The sequence below is a fragment of the Helicoverpa zea genome, chromosome 7 (assembly GCF_022581195.2).
Source record: "Helicoverpa zea isolate HzStark_Cry1AcR chromosome 7, ilHelZeax1.1, whole genome shotgun sequence".
In the NCBI taxonomy this organism is placed as follows: Eukaryota; Metazoa; Arthropoda; class Insecta; order Lepidoptera; family Noctuidae; genus Helicoverpa; species Helicoverpa zea.
The window spans coordinates 4,929,311-4,937,069 of record NC_061458.1 but is presented as its reverse complement, the minus strand read 5'-3'; positions in this window follow the sequence as shown (position 1 = coordinate 4,937,069).

Sequence of the window (7,759 nt, the reverse complement as noted above, 5' to 3'; positions counted from 1 at the left end):
TATTAAAAAAATAAACGGGACTTAAATGCGATGTACTATAAAGGTAACACCTTTTTATTTACCCGACGTTTCAGCCGAATGCACCGACCATGATCACGGGATTCTAGATAATTTTGTTTATAAAATTGGGTGACTTTCATTAGTTTTAAAACTTACCCAGTGTATCATTTTAATGTGACACCGAAATGATCGGTTGAATACATGACAAGAAATAATGGACTTTATTCCATACACAAATGATGAGCACTGAATATTCCTGTAAGTTTTATTAATTGTTCGTTCAGCCATCAAACGTTCCAATTATACATTATGCAGCAGTCCAACGTGGGATGAATTAAAATCTGAAGTAATTATGTCACCGCATAATGTATCCACCGTGGCAGGTAATGTGGTAAAAATAATATTGTAAAATTCTCCGCAAACATTTCTGAGAGGGAAGAGCAATATATCTCGTAGGTGCAATCCTTCACTTGACGTAATTTATTTCCATAACTTGAAAATCCGTAGTTGGTAGTAATTTACCAATTGGTATTTCAAATACACTGTCTTAAACTTTTCTACACTTTTGTTCATAATTTACGTATCTGATATTAGTTTTAAAGTTTAATCGTTGTTAGTTTACTCTGGTATATAAATTTAAACTCATAACGCTTTGTCCCGTTTTGACTCTGCGCTTTTGATTTTCATCAACATCCGCGAACTAGTACCTACCTAACTCTGTTTTCCTTCTAAAAGGAATTATTATATTCCTGGTAATATTGACGTATTCATTGCAGAGAGTGTAATTACTGAGCTGAATAATCAAACCACCAATATTGTTATCAACATTCCTGTATTTATGTTTGATATTAATCAACCTGCAATATTGTGTTACGGAAAAACTAAATAAGAGTTTCCACGTAGAAATAAGCTAAACAGGTGATTGAATAACAAATAAGCATACATGCAATTGGTGTAACATGCTTTTTGAAAGGATCGCTCATGTTGAATTTAATTATTTTCACATGGGACCGATCTGTAACATAAATTCCAATACATATAAATATGTATGTCAATATTGGTTTCACCGTCAGTGAAAACCTTCACACGTTATTTTCCGTGTATGTTGAATTTCCTATAACTGGATTACGGAGAATATTAGAGCAATGCAAATGTTATTTTACTACTGTTATTTTAATAGATGTATTTAGTCGAATTTGTATAATTAATTTAAATTAATTTGAAATTAAATAGTTTATTACGGAACATATCCCTAGATCTCATCATAGGCAAATTGTATGTGTAAGTAATTTTAGATAAATATACCTATTCATTATGTCATATAAAAATTAAAAGTATTAATAAACATAGACTGAGTTCCACGAAATAGGCTTGTATATATTAAAGAAATTGTAATAAGTAGGTAATGTGTAAGTTATTTATGCTTAAATTTAAACGGGAAATCTGTTAAAGGCAGTCAATTACTTGGGCATGACGTTAGGTAAACATGGGATCAGTTTGCTTTTATCGCTTTTGTACTAGGAAAGTAATTTGCCGATGTTATAGAACATATAAATGAGGCACCAAATTGTTAACGGAACGTAATGGAAAATATATATATAAGCATCTCTCTTCACCCGTCTGCCTTCGTCATCATTGAGCTATGTAATAAATGTGCATGACAGTGTAAATACAAAATGTTTCGATAACTCTGTTTTAGCCCTAGAGTGTCAAAAATACTGTTGTAACGCGGACCACTGTCGCTTTCCGTAAAAATAAATGAATATTAATTTATTTTGTGGTTTTATTTTATTACCTTTTGATTCACAATTTTTGGATATAGCTTAATAAATTCAACAGAATCAGTGTAGCATTTGACGCATGAAAATTCTGTGACATGTATTATGTTGTTTCAATATTAATTATTAAAAAAACTATCGAGTTTGGCTTTCATACTAGTAATTCGAGAACCCTTTAATGACGATATTATCGGTGTAGGTAGTTTGAATTAGTTCATTACAATCTTCCGGTTTTGGTAAATGGCCGGTGAACGGTAAATTAGGTACCTAAGCATTTTTCTGTAGTGTCGTTTTATACTTATAACTAGGTAATCCAAGATAATAAATGGTTTGGGCAATCAGGGATATGTCGGCACATTTACTCACTGATAAGAATTGATTATTGCCAATTATGAAAAACTGGGATACTATAAGTAATATTCGTGTCAATATTTGCTCCCAAACACACAACACAATAAAACGTTAAAATATCCGAATATTTCGTAGCAACAGAATTTATACGGTCAATTTTCATTTGTTTACTTTAAAATTGGCAGAGTACTAAAATAGCGTGGAATTAAACAATATCGCAACGTTGAACACTTCATACAAGTCAATGAAAAGTTATAAAATTCTTATCTTATAGGGATTCAATCGGCAAGTCGTCAAATTCAGGGACACTTTTACCATTAAGGAACATCATCAGATGTATGTTTTCGAGAAAAGGCTACTTGATTTCGTTTGAAAACAAGTATAACAGTGATGCACTATGCTGTAAGTATTACTCTCAGGTAAGTAAATGGGCTGTGGGACAGTTTGAAAGAGTTACCGTGGCCCTGGTACATGAAAGGCTCCCGTAGGAAAAGAGATGGGTTTTAGTTAGTAAACAATTGTCACTCCTTACTACTGCCCCTATAGTACAAGAGTTCTTTCGAACTTACTGTTACTGTTACAGCCTTTTTATCGTCCTACTGCTGGGCACAGGCCTCCTCTCACATGGAGAAGGACTTATCCATTTAAATTTTCTTAAGGGTAGATAAACTTGATCATAAAATGGTTGTTTTGTGAGTTAGTAGTCCTAGTCCAAATTCGGAGAAAATTCAATCTGACAAAACAGCGTCAACAAGTCACTCCTACCTTATATTATGTAAATATTTTTATACCGTAAATGTTAATTAGCTCTTTCATTATTTAACATACTTCCCTTCCATGTTGATGAGTCGTTCGTTTTTCAAACCAGCATAATCTCAAAGTTACACTCCTGATGTTTCCAAAAGTTGTTGAGCGAAGAGTTATGTTTTCATAAAGTATACCAATTAGCAGATATGTTTTGCTAAACCTACAACTGACAACAGCCTCATATAATTATGTTCCTGCCTGTACTCTAGCCTGAAGGAAAATAATTAATTTCCAGCGCCTATCCAATTACCGATTTCAAAGCGTTATCTTACTATGTGAATTGATTTGTCTTAAACAGGTTATAGTCGTGTGAAGATAATTACCCAGTTAACAAAGGGGTTTTCAATATTCACTATGAACTAAAATTTCAACGATTAAATCTTTTATCTTAAGCTACCTAACAAATTAACTCTGCTCCTATTTTAGCTTCCCTGTCTTTCATGCTCTCAGATTGAGCAAGATTCCTCGATAAATGCACTATGCAAAATACACAAAGATATTTCCGAATCGGTGCTTGAGAACCAAGCGTTCAAGTAGTAGATAGTTAAAAAATCGACATCTGTAGATACATAGTTAAGTGACCATCTAAACGGAATCATGTAATCATGTTTAAACGAAAAATATATCAATCTGCCATCCCAAAGTTCACGAAGGGTAACAACCTCTTCTACTATCAAGAATCGTTATTGGCTATCGAGAGCAAGTCTATACATAATACCTACGTACTTATACAGTTCTGGTGCACTAATTCTCATAGGATTTGCTTCACTAGACAGAATACTTAACAATGCTAACATTGCTGGGAACTGCGCTAAGCAATCCGGTCTGAATCGGGAGATTTATAACTTATTGACCAATCATAAAGATAGTATTACCGTAGTAACTATTATAATAATGGTATTACTTACTTGTATTTTTTACTGAAGTTTCATGGGCAAAAATACGTTGTTTGAATAACGCAGTTGAAAAATTGAGGAAGTTTCAAAATGAAAATAGTTCAGTAATCGAAATAGCGTATGAATACCAATAGATAACTGTTGTAAAGAGTCCAAAATTATCCACCTTGTAGGTAGAGAGGTCCAAAGATAGAATATTGTATTTCGTCAACATCCAAGAAAGACGAAGAAAACATATAAGTCAGAAATGATTATTAATTATTGCATGATTAATTTCATCAACTTTGACTGTTAATTATTTTAATTCTTAGAATCAAACAAATTAACGTTCGTATTTTCACCGTGTCAAAACTTCATTATGTTAGTTCATATTAATTGCGTATAATAAAAGTAGTATGACAACGTAGCAATTTTATTTTAAACAACAATGAAAAACATTACCTCATTAAAATGAAAATTTACTCCAGTTTTTTACTACTGAACTACCGATGTTTCAGTTGAAACTTTTTTATGAGCATAAAAGTTGCTAACATATACATAACTATTAAACTTTGTTGTCATGATGCAAATAAGGTGACTCTGATGTACAGCAAATTTAATTAACGACCGTCCCTTGCTCGGTTTCAGATACATATTTTATGGTACCTTAAAATCAAATTAAACCTCGTTATAAAAAAAAGACATTCACCGTTCGCCGTGTCGATGACTTGACTCGATAAAAATTTGAAAACAGAAACCGATTTTTATTGGTTGATTTGTATCCATGACGTAGTTGTGATCACGTGACGTAGCTGTCTCCCAAGAAAACGTGGTGCAGTAATATTATTGTACAGGTAAAGTTCGTGTGGCAATGTGCCCAGAACCACCCTTACCTTCGCCGTTCAATAAGAATGCCTATTCTTGTGCTAGCACCAACTAAACTGCACTAACATAAATTAAAATATCAAAAGCGAGAGGCTAAAGTTAGAGTTAAAAATACTTTTATGCAGGTGTCGCCGATCAATGTAATAAATTATTATATTCATGGTGAAATATTTATATTTATATACCGTGAACCTAAAATTCGCTTGAAGTTCAGCGCTCAATAAACAGACCGACTAATTAGTAAGCAGTTTCGCTCAAGACTGTAAACAGTCTCACGAAATAGAATAGCGTTAACGACGATTAAATTTAGTTTCATACCCCTGTTAAACATTTACGGAACGGTGTAATTATCCTAAATGATTCTATTATCAGGACTGCTTACCACGGGGTTACAGTTCACCAAAACACATACATACACTAGCTTCCACCAACGGTTTCACTCGCATCCCGAGATAACTCCTTCCCGTAGCCGGATGGAGACAAAAACTAATCCTTTTCCCAGGTCAAGCTATCTCCCCTCTAATGTTGCAGCTTAATCGGTCCAGCCATTCACGCGTAATGGCGTGACCAAGGGATATAGTAATTATTCATTTTTGCATATATAGATAGTGTGATAAGTAGTGTTTTTCTATGGACATGGTGTGTGTCAGTGGGCCTTAAACATAAGTGTTTAAAATAATAAGCTGTGTCTTTTGGCTTGTATTTTTGAGTTACTGAATTCTGCCTAATTTTCTACAATCCATGAAATTTTAGGTGATTCCTACCAAATAGGTTTATTACTTTATTATTTAGACTAGTTTAGCGCTTGCTAGGTTCAGTGGTTGTCAAGCGAGAATCCTCATAATAGATCCCTTTATAGAGCGCCGCCGTGTATTACGTCTAGTTAATGCTGTCTTGTGTTGATGTGTCATCATAGTGATTGCGTATTGTTTGGGGAAGTTGCCTCGAATAGCAAATGTGATTGTGCAAGTGCAGCGGAGCCTGTAATACTGGTTTGTTTTGAATTAAGAAGTAGAGGACATATTTAGTACCAACATATGTAATTTCTGTAATTATATATTTAGGTATTCAATTTAGATGATTTCGGGGACTAGTTTGTGGGTTAGGTAAATCCAATTACTAGTAATTGATTTTGTGATTAAAGTTGTTTGGAAATAATTTAAATAATTATCTAGAACAAGAGCTGTTGCTTTTGTCAATTGATTTCGTCGAACACCCACTTAAATGCACATAAACATGTTTCCACCAAATTTTATATTTCTGTATTAGAATATCTACCAGCGAATTATATTTCCGGACCAATATTGAACCGCTGTAATAGAAAATTGCTTAATTAAACTGTATGCAGCATTTTCATCAGTAAGGTAGTTTCCATAATCCTAGAAGAACAATTTCAGTTTAAACACCAAGTAATGCATGTAGTTAATTAACTGTACGAAGTTCGCCTGTACTCGAATTTAGTTAAATATTACCACTAGGTATTTTGGATGGTCTAACGAAATAATATTGATTTTAAAGTACTTCTGTGTTTTGGTGTCTATACATAGGTTAGTTTAGAAAGTAGAAAGAGGAAGTTAGTAGAAAAAGTAAAAATAGAAGTACTGACATTATTCTTACTGATGGAATTACAATATTTTTAAATAACTTGATTTTATTCATTTACACTGACATTAAAGAATATACATACTGACATAATTGACATAGTAGCGCGGCGGTCACCGCCGGCGCCGGACGTGTGCGAGAGCAGGCTCTCCACAGTACCTGGCGTGTCCGCTGGAGGGCGCCACAGTGTCGTGCACAGTGTCGAGCACGGCGGCGAGCGCCGTCAGTAGCGCGGCGGTCACCGCCGGCGCCGGACGTGTGCGAGAGCAGGCTCTCCACAGTACCTGGCGTGTCCGCTGGAGGGCGCCACAGTGTCGTGCACAGTGTCGAGCACGGCGGCGAGCGCCGTCAGTAGCGCGGCGGTCACCGCCGGCGCCGGACGTGTGCGAGAGCAGGCTCTCCACAGTACCTGGCGTGTCCGCTGGAGGGCGCCACAGTGTCGAGCACGGCGGCAAGCGCCGTCGGTAGCGCGGCGGTCGGTAGTAGTAGTGCTGCGGATACCTCCCGCTTTATACGTAGAATCTGCCCCGGCGAAGATGGCACACCAACGCTGATAGGCAACCGGTAGTGGCGGATTCGGCGGGGCAGTGAAGTCTTGTGATAGGCTTAGGGCGACGACAGAGGTCAAAAGTGCTCGTCGGCCATTCACTGCATCCGAAACCTTCTCCAGTCGTGGCGGCTCTCCGTTCCACTGGGAATAGAGGGTGGAGGACGAGAGAGTGCGTATGTGTCTGCGCAAATACTTACGCACTTAAATATTTCACGCGCAACTGACTGCTTCTGGTTACTGGATCCTGATAAAAGACCTGCGGCGATGGGCTGAAGTAGAGAGGTTGGGTGGTGGTGCACACCCGGCTTTGTCTGAAGCCTGCACGTATGGCAGCCTAAGGAGAGTGGTCGTTTCTGCACTGCACTTGGGACAACAGTGTGGATTGGGCAGCACCTTAGGTGATGAAGCAGCCCTATTTAGGGAGGCACTGCTTCCCCCGCTCAGCCGGGGAGGGGGCTAGAAAAGGTGTCCTAAAAAAATGCTTGTCCCGTCAAATTGGGGGAGTAGCAACCGCGGCTGCTTAGGCACCCCATTACTCGCGGTCGACGTAACAAGAAAAATAAGATAAAAACATCATTTATGACATTTGGCGCATGGAACGTGCGTACATTAATCGATAATGACGGAAACCTTTGCCCGGAGCGTAAAACTGCTGTCGTAGCACGTGAACTTGCTCGATACAATGTAGACGTGGCAGCTTTAAGCGAAACACGCTTAGCTGACCAAGGCGAACTTGAGGAAATCGGCGGTGGTTATACATTCTTCTGGAAAGGAAGACCCCAAAGTGAACGAAGGTTAGCTGGCGTAGGGTTTGCCATCAAATCCACCATCGTAAAAAAGCTGCCAGAATGTCCACAATACATCTCGGACCGCATTATCACATTACGCCTTCACCTACCAAACGACAACTA